Source organism: Balaenoptera acutorostrata, chromosome 8, assembly GCF_949987535.1.
Source record: "Balaenoptera acutorostrata chromosome 8, mBalAcu1.1, whole genome shotgun sequence".
In the NCBI taxonomy this organism is placed as follows: domain Eukaryota; kingdom Metazoa; phylum Chordata; class Mammalia; order Artiodactyla; family Balaenopteridae; genus Balaenoptera; species Balaenoptera acutorostrata.
Window position 1 is genome coordinate 113,402,823 of NC_080071.1, and position 20,184 is coordinate 113,423,006.

Sequence of the window (20,184 nt, forward strand, 5' to 3'; positions counted from 1 at the left end):
TGAACTATTAGTTGGCAAGTATTCCTTCAACCCAGCTGTCATGCTGCCCAATGTGAGGAGCACCTGCAGTTCCTAGGATACTTAGACTTTGGTTGGAGAAAGAGATTGTTTCCAGCCATGTGAGATAAATGCATAATAGGAGGTCCAGGCAGAAGGTGTGACTGGGGCTCGGTGAAGGGGCTTTACCCTGATCTCCACCAGGAAAGGCCTTTACAGGAGTGGAGGCTTGAGCCTGACTTTTGAAGCAAGAGCAAAATTTGGAGTAGTTGAGGAAAGTGGGGAAGGTATTCACAGCAGGACGAGAGCTATGAGCAAATCCACAGACCAAGGCTGTGATGGTTAATCTTATGTGTCAATGTGGCTGGAATGCAGTGCCGATATTTGGTTAAACATTATTCTGGATGTTTGTTGAGGGTGCTTTTGGGATGAGATTTACACATAGTGGACTTTGAGTAAAGCAGATTGTCCTCCCCAATGTGGGTGGGCCTCATCTAATCAGGTGAAAGGCTGGCCACCCCTGAGCAAGAGGGAATTCTCCAGCAGACGGCCTTCAGACTTTGCAACGCCTGCTTTTCCTAGTTCTCTAGCAGACTGCCTTTGGATTCAAACTGCAGCTCTTTCCTGAGTCTCTGGCCTACTGGCTTCCCTCAACAGGTTTTAGACTCACCAGTCCTCCCCAATCACATGAGCCAATTCCTGAAAATAAATCTTTCTCTGTATATACGTACAGATCCTATTGGTTCTGTTTCTCTGGAGAACCTGAGTAACAGAGTGAAGGGGGTGTTCGTAGTAGAGAAGAGCTCTGAGCAAATTCACAGGCCAAGGCCAAGCTTGTTCAGAGTTCAGTGAACTCGGGGGATTTGTCTTGGTCAATGGGGAGAGTTTTATGGGGCCTTAGAGGTCTTAGGGACCCATCAATAGGGGTCTTGGTGCTAGGAGTTTGAGTTTTTTCTTTTGGTAGGGAGAACAATGGAAAGTTTGAACAGTTCAAATTTAATAAAAATTCAGTGGATGCCCAATTTCCTCTCCATTTCTATTCTTATGTTCCAGATTATTCTATCATCTGCCTTTCCTCTGGTCAGCCAAAATGATCATGTTTAACCATCAAGTCATTCCTGGGATCCTGGAGCCCCAATTTTCTTTATGAAATCCCAGGATGACCTTGGGGGGAGGTGAATAAAGAGGGGGGCGGTGAATGCAGAGGAGGTGACCTCTCCCTTCCCAAAGCAACAGTTTGCCACCATCCAGGAAAGACAGTTTGGTGGGACCTTGTTGCTCTGGTCTTGATGTATATTTTCCCTACTAACTCCTTATTTGAAAAAGCTGTTGAAAGGCTGGGGGCATTGTGGATGAGAGCTTCCATGGTAAGAATGATAAGGAAGCAGAGAGCATATGCATGAAAAAGTGATTTGGGTCTCATTTTGTATCTTAGGCATTAGCTTGCTCTGGGCTGTAGATTTCAGTGGGTGACAGTAATTGCAAAATTTTCAAGATGTTAGTTTTATTTTGTTTCGTTTAGAAATTCTAGCTTGTCCTTTTCATGTCCTTTGCGAAGTTTTCCTGTCCTTTGCGAAGTTTCTGTATTTTTTCATTCATTCATTTTTGATCCATTCATCCTGTATCGAATGAACCCCTGTGTAAAATTTGTTGGGGGGGACCATAACGTCAGTCTCTTGCTCTGCCCTGAAGGAGTAGGAAACCCAGAGTTCGGGGGAGAGGGAGGAGTTCCAGGCTTTGCAGGAAAATGTTTGCGAGTTTTATTTCTAATGGCCTCAGGGGCCAGTCAGAGGGGGATTCACCCATTTGAATCAATGCTTGTCTATAATTTAGAGAACCTGGGGGGAGATTCTCTCTTGCAGCCTAAAGTTCTCTTTGAGGTCTGACATCAGCAAGAGGCTAATTTTATCTGGGGAAACAAGCCCCTTATCCAAAGGAGGTAACAGCTGTGAGCAAAATTCCCCCAATGCTGGTCCTGTTGACTTACATTTCAAAGGAGAACAATTTCAACATGGAGTTGCACTTTCCCTCGAGCTGCTAATGCAATAAAATAGCTATAAGCTGCGAAAACTCTTTCAACATGGCGCATATTAAACCTTTCCGAGGTAGTGCTTTGATTTTTAATTTTACGCTCTTGGCAGGCAATCAGAGTCTTTAATAGTATGGAGGCCAGAGGGAGAATGTTTCAAAACAGTGAGGATCTTATTATCGTGCGCAATTAATGAATAATAATTAAAACCCAGAAATAGCTGGAAGAGAAGGGAAGAGGTGGCAGAGCGATTCTCTGGTTTCGGGCCTCTAATGAAACCTCCAGAAAGGAGAAATATGATATACAGTTTCATGCAATTACATCTTCCACTTTCCTCCCCCCCCACTGGAAGATCGATCAGTAATTTAAGGAGAGAAAAAAAATGTCCATCACTTAAAAAGGAAAGGTCATTGGCTGATGCATTTGTTCAGTTTGATTTTCAGCATCTGCGGTGTAATTACACTTAAAATAATATAATAATGATAACAACAATGACGACAGTGGAGCACCTGCTCCTTGAATCGATTCCTAAGAGAGTGGGCAGCAGAGCTGGGGCTTGCCAGAGCCACCAGTGAGAACGGTTCAGTTGTTGAACAAACTCACTGCATGTGCCGCGCAAGCCCCAGCTGTCATAGAGAGAGCCCGCGTGCGCACCTCTTCTGGACACACATCCCCTGGCCGCTGTCATTTCCAGGTCCAATTCTGTCAGCTCCTGGCCGTCAGGATCTCTCCTCTGTAGGTCTCAGTCCCACTGTTTCCTTTTTGACTCCGCTCCGGAAAACCCTGTCATCTGTCAAATGGCTGTTGATGGTTCAAACGCCGGCCTGCTGAGTGGGCCTGTCGCCGGCTGGCATTTGGGCTCACGGGCCACCGCTAAGCAGGTACCTCTGGGATGGTTGCCGCTCCTCCGCATCCCGGCATCCCGGGAAACAGAACGGCGGGGCTTGCGGGCTTCGAGACCACAGACCGCGCAGGTGTTCACTTCCCGGCCACGTGGGCCGCTGAGCGCATGGGGGTCAGCTCACCTTTAAGCAGCCGTTAGCTCCCCCCACCGGTAAGCCGGGCGGTGCCAGAGCAGAGCAGGTGGAAGCCACGAGCGCTTGTGATGGCATTTTCCTGGCAGGAGGTAGCTCATTACTTAGGGCCTCCGTGCAGGGCTGGGGTTTCGTGACTGATCTCTCAGGGGTGTTTCAGGAGGCCCGCCAGCATCACGGGGGCCAAATGGGGCTTCAAAATAAATAAATAGATGGATGAATGAATGGATAGGGGGAGGGGTGCTGTTGCTTGAGCGTGGTGACAGATGTTTTCCATTGTGTGCTATTGTACAAAGGCTCTTGGGATGTTTTCTTTGAAATTCAGCTGTGGGAGGACATATGACAGCAGACGATGGATTTGAGGTACACAGTCCGTGGGATTCTTAGAGGTCAGATGTGCTGTGCTCAGCTCAGATGGTAGGAGTGGGGGTGGAAGGGAAGAGGTAGATTCATTTTTCCTCTTTGTTGCCTCTACCCCCTGCCGCTCTAGTCCCGCCAAGCGCTTTCCCTGATCAAAATGGCAAGAGCTGTCTTTACTGACCACTAACTGTACGCCAGGCCCTGTGCTGTGTGCTTCGTGTGCATTAGCTCATGGAAAACTTTGAGAAGGATGGTATTAGCCCAGTTGTTACAGATGGGAAAACTGAGCCTGGAGGGGTGGAGTCACTTGTATAAAGTCATGTAGTTAGAAAGCCAGGGGGAATTCCCTGGCGGTCCAGTGGACGGGACTCCGCGCTTTCACTGCCAGGGCCCTGGGTTCGATCCCTGGTGGGGGAACTAAGATTCCACAAGCCATGCCATGAAAGAAAGAAGGAAAGAAAGGAAAGGAAAAAAAGAAACTGGGGGTGCAACTGGATTTGGAACCTAGGTCTGGTGTAATGTTTAAACCAGTGTGCAGTCTCTATGCTAATTGGCTTCTCAGGCAGAGATGCAGCTTGCTCCTTGCAGCCGCCCTTCAGCAGGGGAAGCTTCTGGTACCCTGAATGCCCGCGGCCTTGAGCCTTCTCAGTGAGTTTAGATGCTCATCCCCAGTCAGAAGCCCTGCAGCCCCATCCTACTGGGGCCCTGTCACCACTCTCTGCCAATGTACCCTCTGTTCTTGCTCTGCCACTGACACACTCAAGACAAGTGTGTTGGGTCCCAGTCCTGATGTCCCACCACCCTGACAGGAGGAGGGCCGTACCTCTCAGCCTGGTCTTGGAGGCACTTCCTTTGTCTCCTTGTTCTGGAGTGCCTGTCCAGAGTCACCTCTGGCGACACAAGCCAGATTGACCTTCCAGCTTTGTAATTTAGTGCAAGCCCTGCTTCCTTGTTCTACAACGCTGTGCCCCCCTTTCTTCTACTCTACCCTCATCTCTACCTGGTACCTGTCTGTTCACTCTTGAAGACTTGGTTTAAACATCCCTTGCCAGGAAAGTCTTTCCTGATTTTGCGAGACTCTGTTAGCGATTCTGTTATAACTCCCTGCATTCGTAGTAACAATCTGGCTACCTGCCTCCCCCATTCTCACTGGACTGTTGAATACATGGGAATACTTCACCCCTTTGGTCACAGACCCTCTGTCAGGTCCACACAAAGACTAAATGCTTATCTGCTCCTTGTGGTTTGTTCTTTTCTTTTGTTCAGTGCTAACTGGTCCAGAATGGACTTGGCTTCAATATCAAAGCTATCGAATCACCCAAGTGTTCTAGACATAGCCATCATGCAGGAACATTCTGGATCAATTAAGATAATGTTAACTGCTATAACAGACAACTCCAAAATGTATCATGTATGATGGCTTGACAGAAGTTTATTTCTCACTCATGAAAACATCCAAAGTAGATGTTACTGATGGTCAGGAGACATCCCCACGTGATGACTCACAAATCCAGAATCTTTCCCCCTTGGGGCTCTGCCATAACCTATAGTCAGTGCATGGCTCCCAAGGTTGCTGAGTTCATCTGAATCAGGATGGCAGAAGGGGGAAGGGTGTGGAGTAATAGGTGTGGGCAACTTCCAGGGCCAGTATTGGAGGGCATGCAGTCACTTCTGCCTTCATTCTATTGCTGCCAAATCACATGGCCATGCCCGATCTCCAAGGAGGCTGAGAAACGTAGCTCCTTCTCGGCCAGTTAGCCAGTCTGTGCCACACTGTTTACTTCACCATAGCACAGTCTGCGGGATCTTGAAGAACCCAACTTCCTATGTTCCGAATCTGGGCAAAGTACCCTTTCTTAATTCACTTCAGGAGAACATGGTGCAGGAAAATCGGTCATTTCCAGCTCGCTCCACCAGTAGCTTCATCCCATGACTTTTCCTTTCTTGCAAGTAAAGGGCGGCAGAAGGACTGGCTTCTAGATTTATTGAGGCCTCTTTGCTTGGCTGTCAAAGATTCCCAGCCATGTCAAGGGGTGAAGATGGTTGGGCAAGTTGAGAGTAACTCAGGTAAAGCACTCTTTCCCATTGCTATCTTCTGAAAACAAGTCTTTCACTTGATTTAGTTTTTAACTTAAGTGACCAAGCCAAGTGCAAGTTTAGGTGAGAAATCAGGAAGCCCCAGAACACTGGGGAGAGACTAAGCCATTTACATATCTCAGCTCGGCTCAGTTAAGCGTCTCCATCCACCTCTTGGTTGTTATGACCAATTTCCTTTGATGAAATTGCCCTGAAAGCTGCTGGAAGACCTAGTGTACTGATTTGTAAAAACGGGAGCTTCCTTCAAGACATGGCTCAAAGCACCCCTCCTCCAAGAAAGGCTTTTATCTAATAAAGCCATTCTGCTGTCAGAACACTCAGGCTCCTTGTGGCCTCAGCACATGAGACCTGAGTTATATAGTGTCAATTATTGAAATTGAACTTGCATTTGTTCTAAGTAATGTCCTTCCTTGGGCATCTACAAGTAGCAAGTATATTTCTTTTCCTCAGGGGCAATTAGTGAAGTGTTTAATTTGAGGCATCACATTTATCTTGCTGAATCAACTAATGACCCATGACCCAAACTGAGCTTCTCATCTACATACATGCTTATGTTGCAGAATTACCAGCCTGAAGGCAAACGGAGTTTCATCTCCCTTTGCCCAGAAGCTTATCCTGCTCATGGTCGCTCTAGTGTCTCTCTCCATCCACCCAATGTTGCAGGGCCCTGTATTGACTTTCCTAAATCACCATGGCCAAGCTCCAAGAAGCAAGAGCCAAAACTCTTCTTCACCTTCCTCAGCATTCCTTCCTTCCGAGAGTCAAATTAGTTTGCTCTCCGTCTTAGGAACTTCCCGTGAACCCAGGCATCTCTTTCCTTCTAGTTCCAGCTCCTTTGATCCCCCCACCAGTTTTGGTTGGTTTGTTCTTTGCTGACATGAGAGATGCATTTTAAATTTCCTGACCCTGTGGTTTTTATCAGGTTCTGTTCTAATTAGTTCCTACAAGGAAATCGTTGCTTACTCCAAGGCATCAGGATACTCTTCTATGCTTGCTTCTAAAAGCTATCTTTCGCACTTAGATCTGTAATTCTTCTGGAATTGATTTTCGTGTATGGTTTCAGGTTAGGCACAAGATTTATTTTTGCCGTTTGGAGATCCAATCGACCATGTATTGAAAAGTCCATTCTTTACTTGCTTCCCCGAAGTGTCACTTTGTTATAAATCAGGTGACCATATATGTGTATATCTGGATCCTCTGTTGTGTTTTGTTGGTGCGCTTATCTATTCTTGAGCTACTGTCACATGGTCTTAAGTGTTATAATAGGTCATGATAGCTTGTAGTATGAGTCTTATCTTTGCTCCTCATCTTCAAGATTACGTTGGCTAATCTTAGCCCTTTGCATTTCTATATAAATTTTGGAATCAGCTCGTAAATGTCTACAAAATACCTGCTGGGATTTTGATTGATTTTAAATTAATTTGGAGGGAATTTATATCTTTATAACATTGAATTTATTTATTTAGGCTTTCTTTAATTTCTCTCATTAATGTTTTATAATTTTTAGTGTAGAGGTCTTGCTGATTTTTTTTAGATTTATTCCTAAGTATTGATTTTTTTAAATGCTATTGCAAATTATCCATTTAAAAATTGACTTTATGTCCAGGGACTTTTTAAAATTCATTTATTAATTTGAGTAGTTTCTCTGTAGATGCTTTTGGATTTTCTGTATGTAGTCATGAAGTCTGTGAATAAGAGTTTCATTTCTTCTTCAATCATTTTGTTTATTTTTCTTGTCTTGTTGCACTTGCTACCTGCTCCAGCTTTGTCACACTCCAAATAGATAACAAACATGTCTGTAAAACTTTTTTTTTAAACTCCCCTATTGTGTGAGATTTTCTATGTGCTGCTGTATCCACCCAGAAAATCTTACCTACCTTCATTTTGCTTGGGTAAATCTCATGCCCATTTAATACTTCAGCTTAAACTCCTCCTTCAGGAAGATTTCATTGATCCCTCTGAGACCGGGTGTAGGGAGTGGGAATTGCCTATCATCTGAGGTAATTAAGAACAGCCCTTAGGACATAAGCTGAAATTGCTAATTTATGTGTTTGTCTCCTCTGTTGAACTTCAGAGGCAGAAACTCTCCCATGTTCATTACTATATCACCACCACTTAGCACAGGGCATGGTGTACCATAAGCACTGCATAAATGTTAGCCTGTCATCACGCTTGTCGTTATCCTAATCCTTGTCTTCCTCCTCCGCATTCTCATCTAGATACTGAAGCATGGCCCTCATCAGTATCAGGGTCCATTGAAGTCGTGGAGTTATTTGTTTTTTCCACTAGCCCATGATGTCCTCAAGGGTAAACATCTTATCTTTTATGCTTATATCCCCAGTGTTTCACACAGTGCCTGCCTCTTAATAGATACCTAACAAAGGCGTGAGAGAGTGAATTCGTGAATAAATAAATGAACTGGTGGGTGAGTGTTCTTGCTATAGGAAACAGGTCCATACAGAATGACATGAGCAGCAACTTCTGGTACCTATACTGCAAAATTATAAGCTGAAAGCCAAAACTGATACCTTAGTTCAGTGTGAATTTCCCTTTGTCCAGAAGCTCCTCTTGCTCTCAATTCTTCTTGATCTCTCTTCACCCACCAAAGTTGCAATGTCCAGGGTGGCTGTCTTAAATCATCATTTTAAGCTCCAAGAGCTCCAGAAAACCCAGGATAGATAATTTTCTTGCTCCAAGAATCAAGACTACTTATCTTAATTTTTAAAAAATCATCTTTGGTGTTCTTTCCCCCCTAGAATTAAAGTCTACTCTTTATCTTGGGACCTCTCCCTGAACCCATGCATCGCTTCCCTTCCTGGCTCTCCTCATTTTCCCCTCTACCCACCCCAGTCCTGTTGGTTTGCTGTTTCAAAACCTGAGAGGTGCCTTCTTAAGTCCTCAAATCATGGATTTAATCGCATCTGCAGGAACCTGGAAAGAGATTGGGAAAGACATGTTTTTCATGACTTGTCATCAGGAGCTGTGATAGCTCAGCCATGATCTCACAACCCAGAGACCTACACTGAAAGCAGAATGAAATAGTGCTTGGCAGTTCCCCAGAATACCTCCTCTCCAACAAGCAGGTGACTTTCCTTCCTTCAGCCTCACCTGGAGGCCTGCCCCTTCTTGCGTGTTATCTTCAACTTTCATGCCTTTCTCGAAGGCATCATTGCACATTTCCCTCCCATCTGGAAAGGATGGTCCGTCACACTGAGATGGCCCAGGTAGCAGGGCAGCTCCTAACAGAGTCTGCCTTATTGAAGAGTGGGCCTGAGGTGTGTTAATGCTAGCTGACTAGAGAATTGCAGGGAGGCGGCTAGGGCCAATTAACCGGTGAGATCAGGCCCTTGTAGATGCCAACTCTTGCTCCAGGCCTGGTAAGTCACTCACTGTAACTGCACTCCCCCGCTCCCCTCTCACTCCAAATAAACACATCTGCCCAGCCAGGGGGATCAGTTGCTTGCTTCTCCCTGAAGCAATATCTCTATTTAATTCAAAGCTTGCTTCTTAGAGGTTCATCTCTAAGCCACTGTTTTGACCTGGGCCAGGACTAGGGTAAGGCAAGTGAGGCAGCTAGGATGGAAAATTTAAGGAGGCGCTCACGCTCAGGTGCTGACTCTGCACTTGCCCGGCCCCAAGAGCCAGTGCCTCCTTAAATTTTGTGCCCTAGGCACCTCCCTTGTCTCATCCCAGTCCCAGCCTTGGTTTTGACCCAGATGTTTTAAGCAGGTGATCCTTCAACACAGATTAAATAATCCTGGTGAGATTCACAGAAATTCAGAAAGCCCCCCTCCCCTCCAAAACCTTTCCTGTGATCTTTCTACTGAACCGTGGTTTTGTCGGTCCATGTCTGCCCCTCCCCTCCTTCTAGCCAGGTGAGAGCCGCTATTTGTTGAGAGTTTGGTATATGTTGGGTTCTGAGCTAGGTCTGCTCTCAATTTTAAATTTATTTATTTATTTATTTTTGGCTGTGTTTGGTCTTCGTTTCTGTGCGAGGGCTTTCTCTAGTTGCGGCGAGCGGGGGCCACTCTTCATCGCGGTGCGCGGGCCTCTCACCATCGCGGCCTCTCTTGTTGCAGAGCACGGGCTCCAGACGCGCAGGCTCAGCAGTTGTGGCTCACGGGCCTAGTTGCTCCATGGCATGTGGGATCTTCCCAGACCAGGGCCCGAACCCGTGTCCCCTGCATTGGCAGGCAGATTCTCAACCACTGCGCCACCAGGGAAGCCCTGCTCTCAATTTTAATTATCATTCTCCCAATAACCCTATGAGAATGTTGGTGTTATTCCAGTTTGCAGATGAGAAAATGGGCTAGAAGAGGTTGTTCTTTGCCCAGCTGGAAGGGGGCAGAGCCAGCCAGGATTTGGTCCAGATCTGCCCTACTCCCCAGCACTCTGTACTCATCGAGCTGTCCTTACACCCGAGAGGGCATCTGTCACCACACAGGGTGAAGCCTTTGAGGTTTTCAGTGGCAGGGATTTGAGCGTAGGGGAAGGCGAGGGGAGAGAGCACCCAGGGGCCCAAGAAAAGAGTGTAGAGAGGAGATTCTGGAGGCAAGGCCAACGGGAGGGAAGGTTGAAGCAGCTCCACCCTCCACTTCAGCCTGTTCATGGTGGACTTTAGTGTGGGCCAGAGAGGATGGGGCTGGACCAGGCTGAGCCTCCACAGGTTCCTTTGGCAGGGGGTAGCCTTCCCTATGCCAGGCACCCTGGTCTTCACCTCCCCTCTACCTGGCAGCATCCTTGCCCTATAATGGAGCCTGTCTAAGCGCTCTGATATTTGTAGCCAGGGCCTGGACCAGAGAATCAGGTGTCCCTGTGCTTTCGCTCAACGAAATGTCACTCTGCAGTCTCTCAATGCCCGTTCCTGTCCTCTCCTCCTGGATTTCCTTTTCCTCCTTTTCAGCCAGCAAAATCCTACTTCTTCCCCAAGCCCATTGGGAGTATCGCCTCTCTAAGAAACCCTCTTCAGCTTTTCACTTTCCCCCGGCCTTCTGCAGAATGAAATAGTTCTCTCTGGCCATGGGTCTTCATTCTTCCGGTTTTGTAGGATCTCCTGTTGTAGGGTTGTCTGTCTCTGAATGCAAGTCAATTTCCGATCCCATACGAGCTCCTTGAGGGCAGACACTGGGCTTCTTCACTGCTTTTCTGCGGCGTTCCAATGCTACCATGCATCATTCTAGGATTTCTTTTACTACCTTCCCAGAGAATATTCTGTTTTTCCCCATAAAGTTGTTTTAAAGAATCAAAGCACGTAGGAGTATATAAAGGGGAAACTGAAGCTTCCTTCTCCTCTCCCAGGTCTGTTGCCCAGTGGTGTCCACTGTGGAACCTGATGCCTCTTCTTCCAGAGGTTTCTCTATACGAACACAAATGCACAGAAACATCCATCCATAGACACACTTCTTTGATTTTTTTTTTCCAGTAGCACAAACTATGAATATGTTTTGTGGATTCCTTTTTTTCTACTTAACAGCGCAGTGTAATCTTGGGTCCTTTTCAGTGCATACAGAATTGTCTCATTTGTTTAACAGCTATGGGTGGATGTACCATAATTATTAAGTATCTTCTGTTGCCGGATATTTGGGTTGTAAGAATTTTTTCTGGCAGCAGAATTCCTTGTACTAAAATATTTGCACGTTTGACTAAGTATTTTTATGGCTTAGAGTCCTAGAGATGGAGTTCCTGGGGAAAATAGTATGTGCTTTTGGATTTTGGAGGATATTACACAGTTGCCTCCAAGGGAGTTGAGCAGATTTTCCCTTTGAGCAGTGAATAGGAATGCCTCCACCCCATTTCCATACTGGAACCTTACCAATATTGTGTATACCAATCTTTCAAACCGTTGTGAAGGGCAAAAATGAGATCTAATTGTGGTTCTGATTTACATTTTTTTTCATATGTTGGTAAGTTAATTATTTTTTGGTATATTTATTGCCATTAATTTTGCCTATTGCCGTCCTTTACCTTTTTTTTTTTTTAATGTCTGAAACATTTATATTAACATATTTCCATACAAATAACCCAAAGAAAGTTTAGTATTAGTTGTTTTGTTTGTTTTTTTATACTGCAGGTTCTTATTAGGCATCAATTTTATACCCATCAGTGTATACATGTCAATCCCAATCGCCCAATTCAGCACACCACCATCCCCACCCCACCGCAGTTTTCCCCCCTTGGTGTCCATATGTCCATTCTCTACATCTGTGTCTCAACTTCTGCCCTGCAAACTGGCTCATCTGTACCATTTTTCTAGGTTCCACATACATGCATTAATATACGATATTTGTTTTTCTCTTTCTGACTTACTTCACTCTGTATGACAGTCTCTAGACCCATCCACATCTCAACAAATGACTCTCAATTTCGTTCCTTTTTATGGCTGAGTAATATTCCATTGTATATATGTACCACAACTTCTTTATCCATTTGTCTGTTGATGGGCATTTAGGTTGCTTCCATGACCTGGCTATTGTAAATAGTGCTGCAATGAACATTCGGGTGCATGTGTCTTTTTGAATTACGGTTTTCTCTGGGTATATGCCCAGCAGTGGGATTGCTGGGTCATATGGTAATTCGATTTTTCATTTTTTAAGGAACCTCCATATTGTTCTCCATAGTGGCTGTATCAATTTACATTCCCACCAACAGTGCAAGAGGGTTCCCTTTTCTCCACACCCTCTCCAGCATTTGTTGTTTGTAGATTTTCTGATGATGCCCATTCTAACAGGAGTGAGGTGATACCTCATTGTAGTTTTGATTTGCATTTCTCTAATAATTAGTGATGTTGAGCATCTTTTCATGTGCTTCGTGGCCGTCTGTATGTCTTCTTTGGAGAAATGTCTATTTAGGTCTTCTGCCCATTTTTGGATTGGGGTGTTTGTTTCTTTAATATTGAGCTGAATGAGCTGTTTATATATTTTGGAGATTAATCCTTTGTCCGTTGATTCATTTGCAAATATTTTCTCCCATTCTGAGGGTTGTCTTTTCGTCTTGTTTATGGTTTCCTTGGCTGTACAAAAGCTTTGAAGTTTCATTAGGTCCCACTTGTTTATGTTTGTTTTTATTTCCATTTCTCTAAGAGGTGGGTCAAAAAAGATCTTGCTGTGATTGATGTCAAAGAGTGTTCTTCCTATGTTTTCCTCTAAGAGTTTTATAGTGTCCAGTCTTATATTTAGGTCTCTAATCCATTTTGAGTTTATTTTTGTGTATGGTGTTAGGGAGTATTCTAATTTCATTCTCTTACATGTAGCTGTCCAGTTTTCCCAGCACCACTTATTGAAGAGACTGTCTTTTCTCCATTGTATATCTTTGCCTCCTTTGTCATAGATTAGTTGACCATAGGTGCGTGGGTTTATCTCTGGGCTTTCTATCTTGTTCCATTGATCTATGTTTCTGTTTTTGTGCCAGTACCATATTGTCTTGATTACTGTAGCTTTGTAGTACAGTCTGAAGTCAGGGAGTCTGATTCCTCCAGCTCCGTTTTCTTCCCTCAAGACTGCTTTGGCTATTCGGGGTCTTTTGTGTCTCCATACAAATCTTAAGATGATTTGTTCTAGCTCCGTAAAAAATGCCATTGGTAATTTGATAGGGATTGCATTGAATCTGTAGATTGCTTTGGGTAGTATACTCATTTTCACGATGTTGATTCTTCCAATCCAAGAACATGGTATATCTCTCCATCTGTTGGTATCATCTTTAATTTCTTTCATCAGTGTCTTATAGTTTTCTGCATACAGGTCTTTTGTCTCCCTAGGTAGGTTTATTCCTAGGTATTTTATTCTTTTTGTTGCAATGGTAAATGGGAGTGTTTCCATAATTTCTCTTTCAGATTTTTCATCATTAGTGTATAGGAATGCAAGAGATTTCTGTGTATTAATTTTGTATCCTGCAACTTTACCATATTCATTAATTAGCTCTAGCAGTTTTCTGGTGGCAGTTCTGTCACTGTTTGTGGATGACATGATACTATACATAGAGAATCCTAAAACTACCTTTCTTTTGGACTGCTAATCTTTTTCTGTTGGGTTCTTTTATTTATTTATTTATTTATTTACTGGGTTGTGTTGGGTCCTTATTGCTGCACGCGGGCTTTTCTCTAGTTGCAGCGAGCAGGGGCTTCTCTTGTGCACGGGCTGTAGGCGCGCAGGCCTCAGTAGTTGTGGCTCACGGGCTCGGTAGTTGTGGCTCACGGGCTCGGTAGTTGTGGTGCATGGGCTTAGTTGCTCCGTGGCATGGGGAATCCTCCTGGACCAGGTATTGAACCTGTGTCCCCTGCATTGGCGGGCAGATTCTCAACCACTGCGCCACCAGAGAAGTTCCTTTCTGTTGATTTCTAAGACCTCTTTTTATATTGGGTAATTTTATATTCAGCATTTGTTTGTTATATGTACAGGAAATATTTCCCCCAGTTTATCTTTTCATTTGTTCATTGAGTTATTATTATTACTTTTTTTTTTAATTTTTGTAATGCTATTCTTGTCTGCTTACATTCTTTTTTTTTTAATGTATGTATGTATGTATGTATGTATATATGGCTGTGTTGGGTCTTCGTTTCTGTGCGAGGGCTTTCTCTAGTTGTGGCAAGCGGGGGCCACTCTTCATCACGGTGCGCGGGCCTCTCACTGTCGCGGCCTCTCTTGTTGCGGAGCACAGGCTCCAGACGCGCAGGCTCAGTAATTGTGGCTCACGGGCCGAGTTGCTCCGCGGCATGAGGGATCTTCCCAGACCAGGGCTCGAACCCGTGTCCCCTGCATTGGCAGGCAGATTCTCAACCACTGCGCCACCAGGGAAGCCCCTATTATTACTTTTAATTAAAGCTTTTAAAATCCTTTCTAAAAGTTCAGGTTCTCTTTACTATAAAATATGAGTATAAGCTTTGAACTTCAACCTGAGTTCAAACCCAGGCCACACAGCTTTCTCTGTGTACGTGCCCAAGTTCCTTAACCTCTCTGAGCCTCGGAATCCTTATCTGTTCTTAGAAGTAACGTTGGGAATAAATCAGACAATGGCACTGAGTGAGCATTGGCAAAAATGGATGGAATTAACAGAGAACCACCTCTGGAAGCCGGCAATAGGCTCTTTCTGGTTTGATTCTGCCCCACGTCCCCTCTACTACCTACTGTGTCTCTTCTCTCAAACTCTCTTCCTTGGTCAGGGGTGGCGGTTGGTTCCCTTTAAATACGCCCTTCCTTTTCCCACCCTGGAAAAATCCAGGTGAGAAGACTCTGGCTGTCTCCTCCTTGATGGATCAGGAAAGTGGAAAAAGAAGGCATTCCTTAAATTAGATGTCTGTTCCCCTAGCTAGGCCGTCTGGCACCTGACAGAGGTCACCCTGGCATTCTCCCACTCACATCGCTGAAACTTACTAAACTACATCATTTCAGCCTTAGATCAATTTGCTGGATTCTCATTTCGTTTTCCAGTTGTTCATTCCCTCTTTCACACAGACTAGTAATTTCAGAGGTTGTATTATAATTTCGAGATGTTGCTTTAGAAGCATTACAAAACCTTAAAGTACATTTAAGCCTTGAATTGTCACTTAAGATTATTGCGGGAAATGAGGGCTTTCTGGATCATAAATGTGACAATAGATTGAGAGCACAGCTTCTATTATGGCTAAATGGGGACAAAGGGGAAAGAAGTGTTAAGTACACAGGCACTTCTTGGTGGGTGCTAAGGAACCCAGGGAAATGGAGGCTGCCGCTGGAGGATGGAGGCTGGCCTGGGTGGGCAACTTGCGAGGGGGACGCACCATCCCCAAGGCAGAGGCGCCCAGAGCACCCTCCCTACCTGAGAAGCATACCGGGCCCGCCGTGGGCTTTGGGGGCACAGACTCTGGGCCTGTCTGGGTTTTATGATCATCTGCCACCCCACTCCATCCTCCCCTATCTCTATCTCCTCTCTATCTTTAGGATCACCCTCTCCCGGCCTGGCAATGCCTTTAATAGCCGGCTTTCCTTGACGCCAGGCTGTCTGCCCACGCCGCTGAGGTCCCCATGGAACTGCAGAAGGTGGGAGGGAGGTCAAGGGTGCCAACAGCCCCTGGACCAGTATGTGGGCGTTAAGGGGGCCCTGCCCCGCGTGTCTCTTTGCTTCGGGGCAGAGTCAGCTAAGAGCGCCCGCGGAGCTCCCGGGAGCCTGCAGGTGTTGCAACCAGAGGGGCATTCCGCAGGGGCACAGCAGCCATCCACCGGCAGGAGTGCCCCGTGCCGGCGGTGGCCGCGCTCTCCAGGTTCCCCTGGGGCCTGGTCCCACTTGCGTCTCTGCTGTGATAGGCTGGCTGCTGCACCCCAGCATGTACTTTCCCGGGGTGCTGGGTTTCTGATGCGGGTTCTGCAGCCCAGCAGACTTTCTTCTGAACTTGAGGCCAGCTCAGCCAGACAATAAGTCACTGCGGGGCACACACAGACCATCTCCTACACGGGGCTCAGCACCTCCTTGCAACAGGATTGGGACACGTGTGTCCTCAGCGGCCAGCCGCGGCGGCAGCAGTTTCAGGCACTGGGCAGGACGGCCGAGGAAGCCAGTGAAAGATTGGGCAAGCGCGAGCGTGTCTCTGCAGCAGGCTGCTTATGTGCTTGGTCACAGTGAGACGGAGCGGGTCTCCAGGCCTTGGCGCTTCTGAGCTCTGTCCCAGCAGGGAAGGGGGAACTAACCTCCTTGCCTCCAGCGTCCAAGGGCTGAACCCTGTGGTGGCAACGTTAGCCCCATTTTGCAGATGAAGCACAGAGAGGTCAAGGAAGCAGGGCAGAGGATGCGCAGGCCAGAGGGAGAAGAGCTCCGGGTGGGCCCCAGAGCTCTGTCACTGTAGGTGTCCCAGACGCTCAATCCCCTGAACACCCAACAGCCTTCAGACCCCATCCCTTGCCCAAGCGAGGCCAGGGGCTCTTAAGGACCCCTGGCGTGGCTGGTGCCTTTCCTGGTGGGTGGGCAGGGACGGGGCTCGCCCCTCTCCCCTCTGTGAACGCAGTCTATGGCTGCCTTGTCGTCCTGCAGTTCCCTTGGGATCCTTGCCCTCTGACCCCGCCACTCTGTCCGTAAGCTGTCCTGCTCCGCATTGTCAACCTGTACGTGCGCCAGAGTCCCATGGCCCTGGGCGGCACGGGGCCTGGGGCAGGCAGTGCCTGGCACTGGTGTGTTTCAACTAAGTGGCTGAATCGCGCCTTGTCATTTCAGCCCTGGTTCGGATGGGATGGCCCTTCACCCCTGCCATCAGCTGACTGTGTCCTGCCGTCTAGTTGAGTTCACATGTCCCTTTAGGGCAGGGACCAGTTCTGCTCGCTCTAGACGCTACCATATAAGTACAGTTCTGCTTAGAGAGAATATCAGAGGCCTTCGGCCAGGGCACTGCTCAGGGCCCTTCTGAGCCAGGCACAGCCTCGTTCTCGTCCTTAGAAACCCTTGAGCGCTTGGTGCCCGGGGGCCAGTTGCCCAGCTGGAGATTTCTCAAGAGTTTCCCAGGTGCTAGGGAGTAAGTGGCCTGCTGTCCTGTGCAGGAACCCCCCCCCCACCACCGCGAGATCACCTGTTCCCTCCTGGGCCCGGAGGCCCCAGCTCCCTGCACAGCTGGTCCTGTGATGTTGGCAGTAGGGCCTCAGATGAGTAGGCCCTTTGGGCTGGAGGTTTTCCCAGGATGGGGTTTCCCAATGCCGTTTGGTTGATGACACAGTCATGCGAGGGACATTCTAGGGAGGGGCGGGGGCCTCTCCTCCCCACTCAGGCTCCTCCTCCCCCCGTCCCCACTCCCCCTTCTCCCCCCTCACTTCATTGTATTTCCTGGGATGGTTAAGCTCAGAGCCACACTGTCTCCAGGCCTGCTGCAAACACCGCCCTGCAGTGCCCACGCCTCACCTCTTGCGGGGGACCGTGTGGCTCAGAGCCCCTCGTTTTCCTGCTGGATGGGATCAATTCCTCTGCACCAGACGGGGAAGGTGGTCCGGGTGGTGGTTGGTGCCCGCTTCTGCCTGGAATCTTCCCTGCCCACCCTCCAGTGTCTCTTGGAAATAAGTTTGCTTCACTTGCCCACACCCAGACACTTCCCCTCAGCCCTTTTCTTTCTCTCTTTCTTTCTCTGTCACCAGTGGGTCCTATTTAACTCATCAAACCACAGCTTTTGCATTTTTGATATGTCCACTCTCCAGGGAAACTTAGAAAGGCCTACTATGCATCGCTTCTGCTTCAGTGGTTTTCCTTTGGCCACAGCTCTCACCTGGCCTGGGCCCAGCCCCCAGAGCCCCTCTCTGAGCTGTCTCTGGAAGCTTTCCAAGTTCCTGCCTCGTGTTCGGAGTTGGCCAGCTGAGAGCTGGTCCCTGAGCTCGGGTGAATTCCCTTAGCTCATTACCGAAGGGTCTTTCAAAAAGCAGGTTAACAGGGAAAGAAGGGTGTCATTGGCATGGCTGTAGATGTCCGTGACTTGGAGCTTACAGCTCCCTGCGCCCGTGTCCACAGCTGTCGGTACCCAAGGTGTGAGCCGACCGGACGGAGATGGTCAGCCATACATTGCGACTTGTGATAAGCACGGCTTTATTTTGTTTTCTAACTGAGTCATTCAAAGGAGGCTCTTTCGCCGTCACCACTGCCAGCTCGCTTGTGAGACAGTCAGTGCCCGAGAGGTCTCTTATCGCCTGCCGTCCCGGGCACATGACCCATCTACTCTAATACTTGCCAAGCTGCCATTTTGAGGTACAGATCGGGGCAGTTGGGGTGCAGCAGAAGGGCGAGTATGGTGGAGGCAGAGAGACCCAGGATCCAACCCTGGCCCGGCCCGTCTAGCTTGCATCTTCAGACATGTCGATGTTTTCTGTTTATTGTGTGGACTGAATGACACCCAGCTTCCAAGGTTACTGTGAGGACTTGAATTCGTAGAGCTCCACACTGGGCCTGGGACAGGTCATAGCCTTTTGGCTCCCTCATCCTGAATAAGAAGGCGGCTTGTCTGTTTCCAGCCCTCCCGTGGGGTGCTGGGGGACTGCGTTAGAGAGGCCCCATCACAGAGGTCAGGCTGGGAGTGGAGGGAAGATGCATAGAGGTGGCTGCAGCTCCACCCAACTCTGCACGAGCTCTCTGGCCCCTCGGTTCTCCAGGAGGGCGGCGGGCAGGACTTCTGGTCTGGGCACGATACCGACCAGGGTTCTTGGCCTTTCCCAATCCATAGAAATTGACTAGAGGCCAGACAAGAAATTCAGGCAAGGCTTTACGGGGCCCCTGCTGCAGCAGGAGGGAGCGAGAACAAGTAACAGGTCCCCTTGCTCGCTTCCTGAAGCAGGGTGAGCTGGTTCCTTATATAGGGTGAGGGTAGGGGTGTGTCCAGGGGTCGGGCCAGAGGGGGGGCTTAGGTGGTCTGCCCACCCCTCTGTGGTGTTGAGTGCAGGGGGCACGCGCGGTACCCAACACCCGGGTTTTGCTCCTGCCTCTTCAGAAGCGGCAGTTGGGTTTTTTGGGTCTTTTTGTATCTTGTTGTCCATAATTTGCCCCAACCGTCCATGCACACAGTTATTTTTAGTCCCATTTAGTTTCTTTGTATTTTGCTGCTGGAGGAGACGTTTGTGCTGGTGCAAGCACTGCAGCGAAGGGTCCCAGGTCCCAGCCTGTCTCAGGGACGGTCCTCGCAGAGCCTTGCCCAGCCATCCAGAGGGAGCCGGTGCCTGTTGGGCAGGTGAGAAAGCCTCAGCACAGAGTTTTAGTGACTTGCCTGAAGCCACACAGGTGGAAGAACCCAGCACCCTGGGCTCTCAATTCCAGACACTGCCAGGAAATGCTGAAGGGCAGCGAGTAAAGAAGAGATGATGGGAGAAGGGAGAGTTGGGGGTGGATCATGAGTGACAGTGAAGTGGTGTAGGTGCTGCTTCAAAAGGCAGGGATAAAGTACAAGCTTCTAAAGGATGCTCAACTATGCTCTCTGCATCTCCTCCTCAACCTGCCCTCCAAAGAGAGGAAGGCAATAAGGATTCCATGCACAAGCCCTGGTCTGGATATAGGGGTGCGGGTGCAGATTTAGTCATGGCTTTGCCACTCACTTGCTGTGTGACTTTGAATGAGCTTCGTAACTTCTCTAGACCTTTCTTTCCTCATTTATAAAATGAGAAGGTTGGATGAGATGACTTCCGTTGGCTCTTCCAGCTCTAAAACCTTCTGTGATTATTCAAGCAAAAATCCCAGAGCTCTGACTGTTGCGATTGCTTTGAGATGGGAAACCAGCACAATTGCCTTAGGAAGGAGGCTTGTTCCTTTTTTCTTTAGCTGGGGAAGGCTCTGGAATGATGGAAAAGCCAGAAGCAGCCTGGCAGGTGATGCTGGGGTAGAGGACTCCTCTCCCCACCCTCCTTACCCTCTTCCTCTCCTCCACCCTCTTCCTCTCCTCCACCTATGGCAGCCCAAGCCTCTTCTACCTCCCAGGAAAGTGCTTCATTTGTATCTCAATGCCCAGCATAAAAGGAAGCCAAGAATATCTAGGGTGGCTGAGTTAGTTTCCTAGGGCTGCCGTAGCAAAATACCACCAACTGTGTGACTTAAACAACAAAAATTTATTTTCTCATGGTTCTGGGGGCCAGAAGTCCAAGATCAAGAGGCCAGCAGGGTTGGTTTCTTCTGAGGCCTCTCTTGCTGGCTTGCAGATGGCCACCTTCTCACTGTGTCCTCACATGGTCATCCCTCTATCTGTGTTGTCTG

General features: G+C 47.8%; 1 protein-coding gene and 1 pseudogene across 1 annotated transcript in view; one reads left to right on the forward strand and one right to left on the reverse strand.

Moving 5' to 3' along the window:
* The window catches only part of LOC103005603 (60S acidic ribosomal protein P1-like), an 86,551-nt pseudogene extending 77,857 nt beyond the window's left edge, over nucleotides 1-8,694 (reverse strand).
* The window catches only part of GPR39 (G protein-coupled receptor 39), a 234,643-nt gene that overhangs the window by 192,469 nt on the left and 21,990 nt on the right, over nucleotides 1-20,184 (forward strand). The gene's annotated exons all lie outside the window — the stretch shown is intronic.